Genomic DNA, 20,051 nt, shown 5'->3' with positions numbered 1-20,051 from the left:
TTTTATAGTTGACTTCGTTGTAAGGTGGGTGGTATTTTCTATTTCTGATGAGGAAAAGAAAAAGTAACAAATGATGGCAGTTTTGTGAACACCTCGGTAAAGATGTTTTTCGGTGCAGTAAGAGGAAATAATAGTCAACTGCAGTACCCTGGACAGCTCCTCTTCTTTCGTTTTCAGTTTTCTCAACTCTGCTACACACCTCTGTCACGAGTATCAGAGATCAGGGGGCTTGGACTGCAATTTCGTTCACAAAGATCCCTATTCATAGATCTCTGAAAAAATTAAGGTACAATTTAACCAAAGTTTCTATTAGAAACCTACAAGAGAAAAAACAAATCAAAAAGACACTCTCTCCCGCTCAGGTTTCAAAGACATATTATATTAAAAGTCTTAAGAGTAAAACATCACAATGTCAAAGTCTTCCTGTTATTCAACAAAGTAAGTAAAACTAAACAACAACAAAAAAAAGTGATTCATTGTTGTGTATAGCAGTGATTTCCGCTAATTTGGCACAAGAAATCTATATTAATCTAATAATGCAGTAAGCCAAGAAGGCCACATAATAATTACCATTGAGTAATTGAATATTTAGAAGGAGGGGGAAAAAAAGGAAGACTGGTAATCTTAGCCTGCAGGCATGAAAGTACTATAACACAAAGATGATATTTACAAGTAAAAATAAAATGCTCCAAACTGGGAAGGCAGAAGGAGGTATTTAGAAATACCTCATTTCTAATCTGTATTATTTTTTAGCCACCTTAGAGCAGAAATATATTATTGTCTCAGATAAAGCTTTCATCACAAATGCTGTAATTTTCCTCAAGAATTACAAAACCATTGCACAGCCAAACCAAAGAAGACACATCTACACAATTAACTTAACTAATTTAATTGACAAAAGAGGTAGTAAATGGTCGTTTTGAATCATACAAAATCCTTAACTAACAAAGTTCACCCCATAGAGTTTTACAGTTTAAGGATAAAATCTGGGATTTGTGCTTTTATAATCTCTTAAATGAAAAATTCAAAGCACCTTGCACAAGATTGTCTTCCTATTTACATATGAAGAAAGACAAACATCTGAACTAAGTGCTTTGTTAAAGACAAAAGAAAGTCAGAGAGAGAGAGAGCTATTGCTGATCAGAGTGTTAAACAGACTTTCTCTAGCATCAAATGCTACTTCATAAAAATTATCCTCCTGCAAAATGTTGTCCCAGAAGGTCTATTTCATTCTTCAACCTTGCCTGATATTACTGTCATTTAACTTTCTAAAGATTTTCCTGACACATACATTCATTCTGAAGTACAGTATTCGCTTTTTTAATCAGAAGCTCTCAATTCACTCTCTGAATCCCAAATAATTTAAAGGACAGACATGCCGTGCTTTGAAACACCCTTTTTCCCTTAGAGTAAAGTTAATAAGCATATTGATCAATAATTTTCATTTCAAAAGCATTACACATGATTTTAAAGCATTCTAAAGCATCCTGAGAAAGCTCTCTGGTCTGTAATACAGAACTGCAAATGAACCTGCATCTATCGAACAGTTCCTGCAAATACACTGGTCCCACTCTCCCTCTCCCGCCTCATTTTTTTCTCTCTCTTTTTTAAAAAGCCAGTATTTAAGTTCAGTAACTTTTCAAAATGAGAGAAAAAGTGTCCTTGTGATCATTTCCTCATATCAAATAGCTAGAACTGCAAATTTGCACAATTGTAAAATGTATATGAACAAAGGCTTTACTGAGGCAGTATGAATGCAATTACACCATGACATTTTATTCAGAAATCTGTCTCAAAGCAGTTGCAAGTAGCTATTTTTTAACTGAGGCCCAAAATAGCATTTAAGATAATGACCAAGCATACATTGTGGAAGAAACAACATTAGTGTCATTAAAAAAAAAAAAAAAAAGGAAGAAAAAGTTTGCAGAGAGCATTTTAAACATGGATTAAAACCCCTTAAACTTCTTAACACAAATCTCTCTCAATATTTCAACATCAATACATGGATAGGATTTTTTGCTTTTTGAAAGCCTAGAGCACAAACAAAAAAAAAAAAAAGACAGAAAGTTACTAACAGTACAAGTTGCTTAAACATCAATGGGTTGATAGTGTGAAAAAGTTGTTAAACTTACTTTATTTTTGTTTCCAAACTTATATGTTTCTCCTCCCTTGTGTGCTGAACTGTGCACTAAAGCTGTGTCTTTGAAAGGTAGTTCCCATGATATGACATCCAGCGCCTTTGACTGCCTAGAGATAAGCACCTGCGTTTGTGTCCCCTCTTTACGTCACACCTCCCTATTCAAACCTTCTCAATATGATTCACATTTGCACATCAACAGCCTCATGCGCATACACAGATTTTTTTCGGCTCTGGGCCCAAAACTTTCACTTTAATTTTCATCACATGATTGCTGTGGCATATGTCCTTCCAAACCTCCCATATATCAGTCATCATGCAAATGAGATGGAATATCACTCCTCTGCAGCAGATGGCCAGGGATGATAACAATGGCTCAACAGAGGAGATTCAATGTCCCTGACTTTATCGCCACGGCAACAACAACCTAAAATATATGTAATGGAAGTGGTGCTTATTAATTTTGCAGGCTCGAGTGTTCTGATTTTGTGAGTGAATGGGCTGAGTTAAAAAGGGGGCTGTGTCCTCCTGCCTCTAGAAGACTATCTATAAAAGCCAGGGACCTGGAAATTATTTTCAGTGACTAAGAAGGCAACAGCCTAGCAATTATTTGAGTAATTAGGTGTAATTCCTCCCTGTAGGCCTTGTACCCTCCTGTGCTTGTTTCACAGAAGCTCGTGAATTAGACAGGCACAGATACTGAAAAGAAAAGTGCCTCAAGATATAGCAGGAGAGCTTGCAGGAACTAAGCTTCAGTGATATGACACTTGGCCTCCACCAGGCTTGGTAAACACAAGCCCCAAGCCATAAGTAAATAGAGGCCCCACTCCACAAACACAGACCAATTAAAATTACAAAGGCAGCCACACTTGTGGGTGGGGCTGGGGGAAGCTTTATTCTGCCATGGTCTGGCTGTGAGTTGCACACATAATGGTCTCTCAGTTCGGAGCACTAAGTACTGTATTCCATTGCTATCTGTCACTATCAAGCACAGGGCTCTCTCAGGGCTGAGAATTTCTCCCTAGGGATTGATCATGCACCTTTAAGGAAATGTTTCAAAGTGAATTTTCTATGTGCTGTCTTCTGAATGCAGAAAGAAGAAGTAAATGCAGCAGTTTGCTATTTATCTTTAACAGATTGACAGGCAGGAGTACCAATCTCCATTCTACCCCTGAGCAAGCAAAATCTCCAGTGTCTCTTCACCCTGCTCATGCCACAACTTCCACATGCTTCAATGTTTTGGGTGTGGGAGTAACCACTTGATTCCTCAGAAACACAGCTCAGCTATAAACTGTATGTTTAAGCATAAAATATACTTAAATAAACTATTTGGTTTTTGTTCTTTTCCCCAGGGTAGACCTTAGAAAAATGGAGAATCCTTTGTCTCCCTCTGCAGTAGGGGGGAGGATGTTTAAGTAAAACTGATGAAACATTCTGGGAAAGGAGTGGCTCCATCACGTGCTAAAGGAGAGTAAAAGGAAGTTGAATCAAGTAGTGCAGCATTGAATCAAAGAAGCTCCCTACCCCTTACATGAGATAATTCTTCAAAACTGGTAAGGTTGTTGAATGCAATTTTCAGTGCTCACCTAGTAGCCCACAAACCCTGAGCTCTGAATTTAGCGACAGAGAGGAAACACCAAATGGTATCTGGAGGAAAATTGAGATGCTAGATGCTTTATTGAATGTGTGATAGAAAACTACAGAGGCAGTGCTGGGCCTGTGGATTCTTCTGTTGTGTCAGGGCTCAACACCATCTCAGCACTGCTCATGTTCTCTGTAAGCATTTCCATTTTTTTTTACAAAAGCTATCTTCCAACTGAAAAAAAACACCAAGATGGGCATATTTCTATTGTGTACCAATGTCATAAACTCAGAATATTTATTTATCTCTTTACCTTATGATCGTACATCACCCAGCACTCTTATCTTCGACCAGATATTACTGGAGTACAAATGTTATTAGTTCCCAAGAAAATGACTCAAAAAACAAATAAATTTAATGTAAAGCTTACTGTTCATCTTTACCTCACACTTTGGTATGGAGTTTGCAATTGCATTTTCCAAACATAATGTTGCAGTTTTGTTTTCCTGTTTCAGAAAAGCTCAGCTGAATTGGAAACCTAGACTTTTTTGTGTACATGAGCTTTTAGTGTTTGTGTGTGTCCATGTATGTGTGCAAGTGCAATAGGATTCTAAATTGTATATGTCCATGTTCTTTACCTCTGTACATTTCATTCTCCACCTTGCTAATTTGAAATAACTCATGAACACTCAAGGCACTTATGGTGAGATGAAGAGATAGGTTAGGTCCAAGCCTATGCAAAGCTCTGAAACTCCTTGTAGTGGAGCAGTAGTTGAACAGAAAGCCAATACAGACAGTACTTCAGGAATGATGTTTTCCTGACAGCTTGTGTTATTTATGGGACCGGCCACTCTCTTCTGAACCAGATGGAGCTTTTTTCCTAGTCTTTTTTTTTCCTCTTCTTTGTGTTCTGTTGTGCATGGCCCTAATTGATCATAGAGATTGGCATTTAGGTCACTGTCTATTTTTCCAGGGTCAAGTATAAGTTCCTTATTTACCTTAAAGATACAACTCACTTAGCAGAGATATTCAGATCCTCTTGAAAATGGGAGAAACATGGAACTGGGAGGATGAATAAAATTTGTACATACAGATTACTTTCCCCTGTATGATAACTATCTATAGAGTTGCAATGCTAGTGTTATGCATATTGAAAACTTCTTCCTAAAAAAGGATTTGAAAGATATTTGTTACATTCCGCTGAGACACTTGAGTAAGAAAGAGAAGTCTTTATCATTAAATCAATCCCAATTAAAGTTCAGATTTCCCACAATTTTGCATTTTGCATGGTTTACAGTCCCATAAGTAAAGGAAAACTGGCAGATTGGATTGTGTTCAGTGTCCATTTTAAAAAAATGTTCTTAGATGTAAGACCTTAAAACTTAGCAAAACTTTAGGTTGCAACATTCGTGCTGTTTTAATCCTCTGAGGGACAGGAGGTTCTAAACTTGCAAGACTAATGAGGAAAAGGTAAAAAACGATAAATTATCCCTCAAACTGCTACTTAAGCAAAAGTGAAATGTAATAGGAGAGAGTGATGGCTTGTTGCAGAAACACAAATGTAACAAATGTGCATTACAATATGCAGTAGTTACTATTCAGACTTGTAATGATAGGAAATTGTGCATTCGTGGTCAGACACAAGACTTCATAATCTTCAACTGATAAGTAAAATACTTCTCAAAGACCAGATAAATAATTGCAAATTAATGGTAGTAATACATCAGATAAACCAGAGTGACAAAGAAAATTTCCTTGCAGACTGTGCAGTAGTTACCTGACTGCTATTCAAGTTCAGGGAAAACTTCAAAAATTGCACAGAACTTTAGATAAACATCATAAGTATTGTATTCAGTAGTACTAAAAATGCCAATGTTTTCACCTGAATAAAGTTTACCTTCCAGTTATGAAGGAGAGACTAATACAATGAAAATGGGTAGTTTTTCTTCCTCTGCAGATATAGATGTACTCTTCTGTATGCCCACATCTTACCAAATGATATTCCAGATCTACTTAAAAGAGAAAAACTCCCAAACAAAGGATGCCTAAGAGACATCATGAGACAAAAAAATAGAGTGACAATAATTATAAAGAAACTTCAACATAACAAATGTATTTATACTGCTGTGAACAGCTATAAGCTCAGCAGAATCATAACTAAATATTCTTGAAAGGGAGACATATCAAAGAAATCAGAGAAAATACAAGAGACATATTGAAAAACAAGCAATATGGGAGATGAAGCTTGCTTCTTTACAAAGAGATAAGGGAATGAAATATTCTCTGCTGGTGCCAGTAAATTCATTGCACACATTGACATCTTCAAACACCAAGTGCAGAGTCATTATAGACAGTAACATTGCCAAAGTTGCCAAAACCATGAAGCACCTGGTTGAATTAAAATAATAAATCAGTCTGGGGTGAGTTATTTTAGCAGGCTTATGCTGAGGAAAGCTGGCAGATATATATATAGTGTAAAATCTACAAATCATTAAGCATTCAACTTTGAAATGACATTTAGAAAATGTACTAACCATGTTTGTACAACATATTACTTCAAAAGTGTCAGTTTAGAGGAATAGAAAGGAGGAAGGAGAAAAGACACCTGAACTAATATTAACAAGGGAAAAATTATCCAATTAAAATTATATATTGGCTCATGGCAATGTAAAGGTTTTCAGCATGTTCTCTGTGAAATACCCTATTCACTGAAATAACAGAAAGATTTCATCTTCTCTCTAGCCAATTTCTTTCCTAAATGTTTGCTCAACATTGCCCTAGAGAAAGCCAGCAAATTTTGAAGTACTCCTTTCCTGCCAATAAATTATAGCACAGAAAGCTGAAAACAGACATTTCAGGTGAGTTTTCTTGAAGTCTCTTAGTGCCGGCATGCACCCAATTCTCTTAGGCTTTCTATAAAAATACTCAAAGGACTGTGGAAAATTCTCCAAGCAAAGGATGCAAAAAGTAATCTTAATAGGGCTTGTTGTTGGGATTGTACCTCACTGAAAGCAAGATTATAATATGCTGGTTAGAGTTGCAGTTTTATGAAATTCAGGCAGATCTAAAACCGGGGGGGAAAATTGTCTTTTTGCAGTCTTATTTATTTTAAAATATAGCCTTAATAAGTAACTGAAAGCAGTTATTTAATATTCACTGAAAATTAGGTGTAGGTGATGTCATATATGGATTAAGCCTTTCAAAAACTCCCATAATAAGATTAAATAGTAACAAATTTTCTCAGCTCTTGCTTCTAATTAAAAAAAGCTCTCACACACATCTTTCTCCTAATCATTGTATTATTAAATGCATAAATAAAAAAACCAACAATCATATTGCTATTGTGGTAACTTTCTATCCTAGGTACTACCAGATTTTAATTTGCATTTTAGATAGCTGATCAGCCAGAAAAATTCTTTTGAGTCACAATGTTGGATCTTGTCATAAATTAGTAATTTTTAAGTCTTGACTCAGAAAGCAAAATTATTCTGTTTATGTAAACCTTATTTTATAGAACTTTTGACTTCTGTATTATTGATGTGTTTGCTGCCCATTTTAAGGGTTTGTGACTGTATGTGCCATTCGTACCTTTCACACACCATCATAAATTTTGTAAGAAGTAGGGGTGACACCTTTAACTTCTACTGCTAACCTCGAAAAACTTCATGATGAGTATCTGCAACATCAGACTCTGGGAATATAATTATTTCTAAGAGAGCAAATGAGCCCTGAAAATGTTAATACTAAGCTCACCTAATCGAAATAGTCATGAGAAGTACAAAACTCAACATAGTTGTGCAAATATGCTGATCTCTGAAAACTGCGTCGTTCCCTCAATTCCCTTCATATTTTTCATTGTGTATTTTTATTAAAGCCTATCTATGGCTAGTAGGAGCATTCCAGTTTCTGTCTGGGAAACATTCTTTGATTTGGAATTGTCTGCAGGCAAGTGTGTCTGCTTGCTCTGTTTCTGTATTCTCATTCCACAGTTTTCCAGATTAAAGAATTCAACAGGTAAACACCCATCTCTCTTGCAGGCTAAAAGTTCCTGTCCTCATATTTCCCTAGGCTTCCAGCTGTGGTTCTTCAGAGTTTTCTAGTTGATAGCCATGCCTTGGGAAAGTGCCAACCTTTTCTGCTGCTCTCTCAGCTACATGCACAAAACTCCTACACCTATTGCCAGCAATGTTTTACCTGATCCCTGACAGCTGCTTCCTCCAGGGAAATCCATCATTTTCCTTTCTCCTTTCTGCTTGTGTAAAGAACATATTTATTCTCCAGAGAAAACCCTAATGATGCTGTAGAAACAGTGATCAGTGTTCCTGGGGTTTGAAAATTCTATATGGTGAACCAAAATTCAAAGGGGTCTCAACATTAATTATCACGATGAAAGAAGCCAGTAAAAAGTATTTTTAAACATATCTTTTGTGGATATAAAGACAGAAAATATTGGCATTTTCTTCCTTCTTTAACTCGCCAGGATTTTGGCACAGGATTTTCCTTCTGCTTCTAAATTTTTAGGATCTATTTTATAGATATATCCTGCTAAAACCAGTCTGACTTGTTCACAGGGATTTCTATTATATTTTTAAAACCTTGTCAGGTTTCACTGTTAAAATTTTAAAATTTATATTGTTGGGTGTTTTTTTAACATTAAAATAATGTCGCTGAACTTTGAATAACTTCACTGGAATGTGTTCAGAGACTTATGCCATAAGACACAGTAATCTCACAAAGAAATCTTAAGCATTGCATGAAAAGGATCCAAAGTCTGTGTGTGCAGTATTTTGAGTGTATGACCACAATTTGATTTAAATTTACATTTTATACATCTTGTTAGGATTTTAAAATACCATAGTAATGCAAGAAACAATTATAATAATGTTATAACACAGTGTATGCAAACTTTGGCTGTCCAGACCACTATAAATAGGCACTTGTAAATTCATCTCTGTTTTCAAATATCTTTATACAAATATATATTTAATATAAACGTGTATATATATATATATATATGTAAATTTTAGGCATAATTTAATTAAGCCTTCAGGGCAGAAAACCATTCTTTCTAATGCTGCAGAGATAATTTTAATAGAATGGAAATGATGCTATAAACTTTTTCTAAACAGTTTGCACAAAAGTAAAGGAGAGCCATAAAAGGGATTTTTTGCCTTTTTTTTTTTTTTTTTTTTTTTTTTTTCTCAGTGGATCAATGAGATTGACAAGAATGCCTGGTCTTTAATCATAAAGTATTTAAAAAGCTTAAATCCAGAAAGGGATAACAACCATCTGAAAAAAGGGGGACTATGTTTGCACGGACTAGACTTGCTTTCTTTTCTTACACACTTTGTTGAACAGCCTAGATGGCCAGAGGCTATTCTGGACCTAATCCTAGGAAATGAGCCAAGCGTGATAAATAAGGCTGGATGCTGGGAGTGGCTAGTGTAAACCACTGTGTCATTAGTCACTAGCCCTCAGTAACTAAGTAGATGTTTTCTTCTGGCATTTCTAAAAGCAGTCTTTTAATTTAAAGCTCAGCCATTCCCTCTGTGTTGGAAATGTCAACCAAGAATATGCAGAGACCCCCATAAACTAATCACTTGCTCAAAAACTCCAGGTAGATCAACACATGAATGATGCTGCACTTTGAGATATACACCACACTCCCAGACATGGCTTGCCTTTGAATATATAGATCAGATTGCCTAGTCCTATGTTTGTACAAGTCACCAGCAAAATATTCTTACTGTCAGCAGCAGCAGAAAAATTAGGCCCATCCCTCCTACTAGAGAAAATGGAATGGGTTTTTTTATCAAATTATTTAAAAATAATTTCAACTAATTAGGGTAGATATGGCAGCAACTGTTAAAAAACTTCAAGAACCTAAAAATTTAAAGGTGTTGTTTTTTCCCCTACTCAAACTTTGTAACAGTTAAACAATTTGTCCCAAAAAAATAAAATAAAATAAAAAAAAGGCAGCTAAAAATAAAACCTAATCATCACACCCTACTAAATAAACAAAAAAAATCCTCAGCTATTCTTCTTTGCTTTTGGAGAAAATATGGCAATTTGTATTCCAATTTTTTCAAGCCAAAGTTACAGGGGGCTAAAATAGGGCTTTATAATGGAAGTTGATTGCAACCCTAACTATAGAGGGGCTACTGCCTTTCCATAATAAAGAGCTGCACATTTCCAAGGAGGGGAGGAGAATACTGCTCTGCAGGACTTCTTGTAATTTTGCTTCTTTAAATTAAGGTCATGTCTTGGGAACTTTCTTAGTTCTTTTCTTTTTAAAGTTTGATATTTCACTTCATGTGGTTTTAATTCTGATCCTAGCACACTGGCATTTTGCAGTCGATACGTATTAAAAATAGGGAAAATTATGAAGCTTTGCACATTCTCAAAGCTGTGATCCTAATTTAGTTTGAGGTTAGTGGTTTTTGTAGGTGATTTTTTGTGTTATTTTGTTTGGGGGTTTTTGGTTTTTTGGAGGGTGGGTTATTAATTTTGTTTGTGTTTGGTTTTTTGTTCTTTTTCTATGTGGATTTTTGCATGAATCATATGAAAAGGCCATGGAGGCTAAAGCAGCAATTTAAACATGTTTGGATTTAGTTTGCTTGCTTCATAGTGTCTTCTTGCTTAACGGTAGAATGATTTTTGGCTGCTTAAATTTCAGTCTGGAATGCGTGCTGGCAGTTTTTATTTTTTGTGGGCATAAAATGGGTGAGACCAGAGAGACAGTGTCAGGAATGTAAACTGTGACCATAATAACCAGTGCCCAGGTATGATATTATTAGCCTCAGTTTCTATTTCATAAAGGTTTGACTAGCAGTAATTGTTTTACAGTCATCTGGGTGTTTTGCCACCATTAAAGGCGGCTGACGAACAATAAAGAGCAAGTGAAAGAATGAGATTATGCAAATTTAAATCGGGATTGTTTTCAGATAATTATAAGTCATATTGGCATGGGGTTTTTTCAGTGTCTTCAAGGGAATACAGAGGAGATGAGATGTGGTAAAATGGACATCCTTGAAGGAATTATTTAATTGCATATAAATTCAGATATGAGGTTTGGTCTTCAAAAGTTTGGTGTAGATTTAGGTCCATTCATATCTATTGCTCTATTGCTTCTAATCTCTGCAAAAAGCCATGGAGCTAGATTTTGTGTTGTGTCTATGATTAGTGAACTTAACACTTTTAAATGTTTTCATAGCAATGACAGGTGCTTTGCATTAGGGCATGCAGATTAAGAGCCTACCACAATAAAAAGCACTGGGTATGAAGAGTTTTGCCTTTTTGGAGACAGCAGCCAGAAAACTACACTTGTACAAAGACAGGCTTTTTCTCATAGTTGGGAAACTCTGAAGCTGAACTATAATGTACCAGTGAGGATTGCTAAAAGATTCATGCATTTTAATTCTTTTCTGCAGTATTAAAATCTTAAGTGACTATGGAGGAAATTAGTTTAAAAATTTAATTCTCACACACGTTTATTAATTGAAATGATGGCATAAAGGACTATATTTAAAGTCAAAATTTACATTTCACAGTTACAAAATGTCTCCTAAAATTAGTGCCTAAGTATATAACATGTATTTTTTGTGTATTCTTTCTCTAGAATACTCTGAAGAGTAGCCTTTTGTGTTAAAATTATCCTTTCCAAATATTAATATAAACAGTTTTATTATATTTCAAAAGTCTTATTCAGAAAACAAGAGTGTGGCATTTCACATTTGAAAAGGGTGTTATTACATTACCAGCAGAGAAAACTGGAACCATGCCTTTTTGGGTATCCAGGAAAAATACTTCCTTTCTGGTTTAGGTACTCAAAGTGCAAAAAAAAATTAAATATCAGGTCTTGAAGAATCAGTAACACTTTTTTCCTCTTCAAGTCTATGTATGAATAAACATATGAACACACATGGGAAAGACTAGTCACAACACATCAAACCATACATGGAAAACATCATTACATTTTTTGTTTCACAAATCAGTTCCAAGTGTAAAATGTTTCAGTACTTTTTATAATGGATCTTAACCATAATTTTATGTATCAATTGTAATACCAATGTTTGATTTTGTATGTACCACACTGAATTCCCATTTCCCCACAGAAACAGTGACTCACATGATAAGGATAAAAATAAGTAATCGAAGAAATGTAAATTCAGATGATTTTATTCAAATGTGAAGCTAGTGTACCTTCCAGGTTGTCAAAAAGAAGTATCAAATGTAGTACAAGTTTCTTGCTAATTGAAAATCCATATCTTCATAGTTGAACCTTGCATGAAGAAAATAAGTACAAATGCAAATTCTTGAGTTAAGCTTTATTGCTCACTTATTCAAATAATAGTAAGAACTAAATATTTAAATTGCTGTGACTTTCATCTGTCTTTATTCATCTAGGTTCTGAAATAATTGATTAAAATACTGTGGTATAAATTCTGTAGACCTCTAACTCCATAGAATACATTGATATTAAATTGAAACTGAGTCAAGCCAGAAAAACTACCAGACTGTGAATGGATCAACCAATATTTTTAATTCATCTTAGTAGGTGCCATTGACTAAAAAACAAATCACAAATTCACTAGGAATGGAATAAAAAAAGAAGCATTTGATTGTTTTCCTAATTAAGTTACCAAAGATATGACTAATTTTATAATATTTTAAAGCATCCATATGTCCTAATTTGCATGTTTCTGTACGTAGAGAGTCAGTTAAGGGGAGAGATTTTACTAGGGTAAGCACTGTCAAACACAGAAGAATCAAGGAGTCTGTAAGTATAATGCCTTCTTCATAAAAAAAGTTGTCTTTAATAAATCTATTATCAGAGTTAAATCCATTACAGCCATAAACTACAAATTTAGACCTTTAATGCATTACTCGCTTAATTACTTATTTCTGTTAAAGTTATTTTGTTCTGTTTCTTGAAGGCTCAAATTTACCATAAATAAACAGTACATCCAGGAGTTTAAACACACCAGACTCATTCAAACAGAACACTAAATGTTCTGTCACCAAGAAAAATGTCTGTCACAGGGACTTTACACATTTTAGGATGTCTGACAACATTCCTTGGAAAAAACTGCAGTTCATTGTGAAATGTTGATTAAAGAATGTCACATAACTGCTTTGTAATGGCTAGTTTGAGTGTTATAACAAATCTGAAATTATATTCCAAAAAAAAAATAGCAAACAAAAAATTGTCATTTATATAAAAAGAACAAAATAATTAAGATTTAGGGGTCAGTACCAAATCTTCATATTGTATTTAAAAAATGAGAGACACTGCTTGTTAAGGGAGTAGGTTTGATGTGCTAACTGTGAGACTTATGATTTAGTGATTACTCACCCTTAGTGAACAAAAGGCTACCTGACCTTGTACAGTATTGAGATAGGAATGCTTAGATCCACTGCAGAAGTGTTACCTAACAAGCTCAGAATTTATCTTCTTTCATTAACTTTAGACCTTAAACGTAATACAATATTTATTTTGTGGCTTAAAAGTATATAAGCATCTGTTAGCAGAAGCCCTTTATTTCACATAACAAGAGAATTCTGTTTATAATGTGTCACCAGCTGCTCAGTCAAAATGGGTTCTATTAGAACTAATTTAATTTTACATAAGTTGATCTATTTGCATTCTGAGTCTCCAGTTAAATGACTAGGTACTATTTTGTAGACTGATCCCGCTTCAAGCTTCAGTGTATGGACAATGCTTAATCAGTGTGTACATCAGGAAATAAACATAATCAGCAAGTGCACTAATTAGGCCAGGAAAATTTTGCAACATGCATACACTGTATGGATTAACAAGGCAATTCATTAGAAATCTTAATTATGGAATATTATATTTTCCGTACATTTTATTTTATGATGCTTCAGATGAGTTTTCTCTAAATACAGAAGCCATCCACACTTCTCAAAGTACACAGTGAGATCCTTTTAACTCAGGCACATCTGTGTAGCCTCTAGTCTGGAAGCCTCCATGGAAAACATGCTTTGTTATCTCCAGCCAGATAACCTGACATGCTCTCTTAAACAAGTGGTTGCTAATCAGATGTGAATATGTAGATGATTGAAAAATAAATACAAAATAAAACATATAGATAAAAACTTCATTTGGTAATGTGGAATCTCTTCTAATGGTTAAGATGGGTTTTTAACATGTTTATTTCTGAAAAGTCAACAAATAGGCACCTAGAACTTGAGATGCAGCACTCAGGTTTTAATGCAGAAAGCTTCCATTGAACTCAGCATGATTCAAGCTTTTAGTGTAAACTGGTGGCAAGATTCCAGTCTGAAGCAGAGTTGTCAATAATTCTAAACCTGCATGGTGGTAAATATCTGGGCTCCTCTTCTTTGGGTAATAACACTGCTTCTTTCACTCCCTGTCTAACAAATGTTGCATCCTGCTGTACAGCTTCACCTAAACTTCTTGCTCAAGGGGTTTTTCACATGGAATAAAGGAGATTGGTCTTGCTGGAAGTACAGGGAATGAACCAAGCAGTTTGTATCAGCAGAAGTGGACTTTATGAAAAGCACTTTATCTGTCAGCAGAGGTACTATAATATGGCTGAATTCTGAAGTTGTTCTGCACCTCAGAACATTACCATAGCTTTCTCCAGTGCAGCCAAGAGCTGCACATTGGTAAGATCATTGTACCACTTTACCATGATTTTAAACTATCATGAAGTGTCTCCTGCAGCACCTCCTGAAGATGAAGTGGGGCCCTGTTTCCACAGCAAAAGGACACATAACTGTGCTTAGTAAATAAGAAATGTAACTGGACAGAAAGTTTATGTGGAGAAAAAGATATAAAGTTCATCTGTCAGCTGCTCCACAGCCAGATAGCCGCAGGAATGTCTCCTGGAGCACCAGTACATTTGGCTCAGAATGTGAGAATGGGAGAGACAGTAAAATTTCAAGTCCCCAGCAAATGCTTTTTAAAACTTAGGTTAGAATACCATGGAAGGAGGCCCAAAACATAGATCATAGCTCTCTAACATGATGTAAGGTATCCTTCTTGCCCTTTTATTAACTCATTCTTTGCTCCATTTCCATCTTCATCTCGAAATCACTCATGGGAAGTGCTCATATATTTTCAGCTCTATAGATGCAATCTGCATAAACTATCAGGAGATTCATTGTTGAGAAATATTCTAGTCGTCACAAGAATGGCTGAAATGAGGTTATGAATCTTTGCCATTACCACAGCCAAGCTTATTCCTTAGAAAATAGGTGAAGCTAAATTCCAGCGTTAATTTAGTTTAGATCTGTCTGAAGAGTATCAAATGGGCACACTTCCATGTTGTCATTTTAACACAGCACAGGACCAATTTTGTTCTTGTCTGTCTTGTGCTTTGGACGCAAAATATTGGTTTGAACTGCTAGTGTTTCCTGCCCTTGATGTCTCTAATATTAAGCAGAATAAGTAAATTGTAAATTTAACTTTAATTTACATTGAGATGAGTAAGATCTGGGGGCTTTGACTGTAAACTTAAAAACTACTGTCAAATAAGAGTTATACTCTGGTCTGTTGCTAATAGAAATGCCAAGCAGTACCCATATTAGGATGGTCCCTTGGCATCTGCATGAGTCATAAACGTGTCTTTTGGCCACTGCTTCATTTATTGCTCATTATGTTTGTTGTGAACTGGTAAAGCAGATATAAATAGAAAAATGCTTACGTAGTATGACGGACAGATTATGTTTAAACATTTTCAGTAGCCTAGCCAAAACCTGACAAAGTGCTATTATTGACATCTGAAAATTCCCCTCTCATAAAGGATTATTCGTGTATATTTAGGCCATGCTTACTACCTTATTTGTGGCAACAGCCATGAAAAAAAATAAAATCATGGTCTAATATATTCAGTGAAAGCACTTAGTAGAGATATGAAATATTCATGTGTGGGACACAGGGCTTAACAGCACAATAAAAATGCATTCCCAAAACAGGGGCCAGATCACTTAAATGAGATGGAAAAGGATATGTGACAGCACCAAACTCTTGTCCAGAGTTCTGGCCTAAAGGCAATGAAATAAGTAAAATGACAATCTGGGTAAAGCTTTTGTTGTTGAGAGTAATAATTCACATATTCTTTGCATGAACATGACAAGTGAAAATTACTTTTACATCCAGTTCTTCCGTCTGTCCTAAATCAGCTTATGAGGCAGCTAAAGTTTCTTAAAAGGACATTGGCCATCATCATAGTCTAACAGTATGGAAAATAAAAGATTAAAGTTCTGAAACTTCCCTAATCCTGTAGCAATACTTCTTTTCACATCACAGATTGTACTTATTGCTTTCTTGAGACCATTAAATTATGATAGTGCTTGGGTTTTAGTTTGAGTTTAAAAATAAAACAGGATGCCTTTTTAAAAAACTTTACTTGAAGTAGAAATTAATTTGCATTAGTTTATCAGTTACAAAGTATATTTGCCTTTGAGCAATGACTTTGTCACATCATCAAGTCATGGAAAATTCAATCTGTCATAGGCTGAAGGGCCAAACTCTAATAACTTCATTAGAGCATCACAAAGGGAGAGACAGGAAATTATATTGACAGTAAATTATTCCTCTCAAATCTCAACAGTTAGAGGACTTTTCTAATAATATCAATTTAGAAGAATACAATTCTATGTCATTGCTGGTTTCACAGAGTGTAGAGGTCATAATGAGCAAGTGTGGACAAAACTGTTTCTCCATTTGAATGTATGCTAAAAATTAGAGATTATCCCAGACTTGTACCAGGGACCATTTTTTTACTTCTGTTATCTGAAGTCTGAGATATCAGAAATGGTGGCAAACAGAAGTTTCTTACATCTAAACAATGCAAATTGGCAGGTTCTCAAATCACAAAACTCTTTTGGAATAACTGTTAACATCAGCCTTCATAAAGACCAAGGCCTTTGTTCAGAACAGTGGTATTGCTGTCTGGGTTTATATAGACCCACATTTAATAGATGTAATAATTAAATTAATAGCTATTATCCTGAGCTACATGGCAAGGGGATTGCACTGTCATACATGCAGCTGGAAATTACATCAATGCCATTGGAATGGAAATTTTGTGGAACTGGTTTAAGAGAGTCCATCCAGTTTAACCTAGGCTCAATTCAATTCAAATACGTAAATCAAAATCAGTGAATTTTTCAAACACTTCAGGTTCATTATCCCACTCACAAAAGCATTCTGTAATCACCAATATTTGCACATATAAATAAATGTTTTGGACATCTAAGAGAGGGTTTCCAGATGCCAAGAGCCAGCATTTGAAAATGCAGTCCTAAATGTCATATACTACCCTTGATTGATGTACACAGATCACAGTGACTTCACAGAGAGTTCCACTTACAGGTTGATGGTAAGATATGACTGCCATAAAATGAACATTAATCCATGAACAGTGTTGTTCTCCACCATAGGGCAATGATACATTCACCATAAACCTTTTCCATCTGCCAAATGCACTGCAGTGTTCTTGTGCCTACACTAAAATTCTTTTATATTTATACCAGTGGTTTTTAAACATCATATTAGACTGAATTCAAAATACACCAAGTAACGATTAGCTGTGCAAAAATCCAAAACTGGCTTGGAAAGAAGGAAGCCTGCAACTTGCAAATGATCCTGCCTTCAGGCTGAACAATTAATTGCAATTAAGAGCACTAAAATACAAATACTGTATTTATTGAAATAGTAGTCTACAATTCCTCATACAGGAGAAAAAAAAAAAAAAAGCACATGCTGAATTACTGACAGAAGCACAACTAAAAAATATTGTCATCTTCCACACTGACAATGGAGATGTGAGATCTGGAGTACTTCTCCACCAGTCTATTATTTCTCAGTCTGAGGTTATTTTGGTGGCTCATGTGAAATTTTACTTTTACAGGAAACATCTCAAAGCAGGTTCATGGCATAGACAACTTCCTTGAAGCAAATAATGTAAAACAATACCCTAATACTCAGTCCTTCATTCGCTGCTAATAATTGAATTTAACTTAATAATATTATTTGATCATTTAAAAAGCTGGTTGAATAATGGAAATAATTACTTGCGACTATTTTAGTACCAATTGATGAAAAATGTGAATAGGTCACAAAATTAAACATTATTTGACTGTCTATACAACTAATTGAATAATGGAAATATTTATTCACCAGTAACATATTCATCTAGTGCAGAAGAAAGGAAACAAACAATTTGCAAATCAGACTTACATTAAGAGGATCTGATGAATATCTGTAATATTGTCCAAATTTTTTGTTATTGTTACAAAGAATATGAAAGCTTACTGAAATAATATTGTCATTTACAATGACAGAATCTCAAAAGGGAAATAATTTGGCTAGAACACACTGCTATCATTAATCCACTGTATATTTAACTTGATGAATGGAATGACATTTCAAAGCACAGAAGGAAGAATAATCTCATATTTTAGGTACAGAACCAAGAACTAGATGACCTGTTTTCTTCTCCTTGTCCTATCATCAATTATTTTCACAGGATTTTCACCTCCCTAGCTGGAAATTACTTGTTTCTGAGCTAATTACTTCTACTTAAGGTGAAGCTATGGGCTTTATTCACAGTCGAGTGAAGAACTAAGTACCCTTAACTACCTTTGAGTTAGGGCAACAGTGGTAACACGGGTATAATTAACTGAGGATCAGAAGAATGCAGTACTTAAAAGAAACAACATGCTTACAAGGTATCTCACTTCAGCTTCCTCAAGGGTTCCTGTGAGGGGATCTTTCACCAGCGAGTGAAATCAATGATCAACTATGAATAACTCCAGCAGTTGCAGATGTTACTTGACACGTTAAAAAATAATCTGCCTGAAACTCACGAAACCAAAGTGGTTGGAAGTACAAACGTAGAACTGTGGGAGCCATCTGCAACTGGTGATTAATGCAATCTTCAAGTTCACTTAACCAGTGTAGGGCAATGAATAAATCCCTTCCATCAGGAATCCCACTGTATTGAAAATGTCAAGTTCCCAACGTCTTTATCTATGAGAAAATGCCAATCCTTGGAAGATGCAGAGTCCCTTCAGTACAGTGCTGGTATGGGCTTGGAAAGCTGTGAGTAACTTCACCCTGGATGAGCAGCATTCAGATCTTCTCTCTGAGCTTTGTTTCTAATTATTATTAGCCAGACTGTGAACAAGAAAGACTTTCCAGGGCACAGTACTGGGTGAATTTTATAAAGGGTCTTTGCCAGATCACCTTCATCCACTTCAACTTATTGTCTATGTTCTCTGCTCCTGAGCAGAAAGCAAACTCAAAAAGTGTGAGATATCTGCTCTTAGCAGAAACAGGATACTGGAACCACAGCAGGAAACCAGAATAAAGAAAAGGGCAATGTTGTTGTAAAATATTAAAAATAAAATAAATTGTTTCTCAGGACATGAGAAAGAGTATAGTTTCAACCTTGGAGGGTCAGATACCTGTTTATTTTAATCTGAAAAGGACTGCAAAATATGTAAACAAATTTAAGACTCTAAGCATAGCTCTTTTACAAACCAAAGCAAAGCCTAATACAACAAAAACATCAAATGATTTTTTTTATTATTCAGAATTCAGTAGCAACTGTGTTATTTTGTATTAAGGCACAATACCAAATGTCAACAAGAAAAATCAGCTTGAAGTTAATGTTTTAACCTATTTTTGTTCTGACAGAATTGGATTTTCCCCCCCACACCTTCCCTTTTCAAACAGAATTCATGCAAAACTGGCCACTTCAGTGACACATTTTGACTTTGACAGAACTGCACATTCTCTGAGCAGCAGCACCGGCCAGCCCTTAGCTATAAAGCTGCATATAAATTAATGACTTGAACAAGCTTGCAAAGCCAAAACTGAATTTTAATATGGACCAGTACTTTTTCTGTACCTTCCTCTTCAGAGTACAGTATAATGCAGGTGATGAATATTTATTCAACCCTGATTATACTTGAGCTGCATTAGTGTACTTTAGATTAAAGCTCTGTTGTTTCTACTGCCAATTCCCATGCATGGTAATATTTTACATTTTAGATCTTTTGATTTACACATAAAAATATACTTATTATAATGTCTACCTTATTAACCCTCTTTTCGGTGCTACCTTCTTTTCTACCATGGTAGCATTGTATTCATGCAGTGGGTTATTACATTTACAAACTTCCTTATTTACTGCAAAGGTCAAAATTGCTATAATTAACTATGCATTCAGTACAAAATTTAACTATTCAGACTTAAAGTAGGATCTTATAAATATTTCTTAAAATATTTAACTACCAAGAACCTGGACAAGTATATTTTAAATTTCGAATTAG

General features: G+C 35.1%; 1 protein-coding gene across 2 annotated transcripts in view; it reads right to left on the bottom strand.

Annotated features, from left to right (window-relative positions):
• Positions 1-20,051, bottom strand: part of ST18 (ST18 C2H2C-type zinc finger transcription factor) — a 168,820-nt gene that overhangs the window by 98,329 nt on the left and 50,440 nt on the right. Inside the window, exon 1 of one of the 2 annotated variants that reach the window (XM_056483100.1) lies at positions 2,133-2,277. The exons of the other annotated variant lie outside the window; for it this stretch is intronic. The gene's annotated coding sequence lies outside the window, so the exon portion shown is untranslated. Of the gene's footprint in view, positions 1-2,132; positions 2,278-20,051 lie in introns of those variants that run through there. 2 annotated transcript variants of the gene reach the window in all.

Source organism: Oenanthe melanoleuca, chromosome 2 (genome assembly GCF_029582105.1).
Source record: "Oenanthe melanoleuca isolate GR-GAL-2019-014 chromosome 2, OMel1.0, whole genome shotgun sequence".
NCBI classification, from domain to species: domain Eukaryota; kingdom Metazoa; phylum Chordata; class Aves; order Passeriformes; family Muscicapidae; genus Oenanthe; species Oenanthe melanoleuca.
Note: the sequence above shows the minus strand (reverse complement) of the source record. Positions and strands in the feature narration are given on the sequence as shown.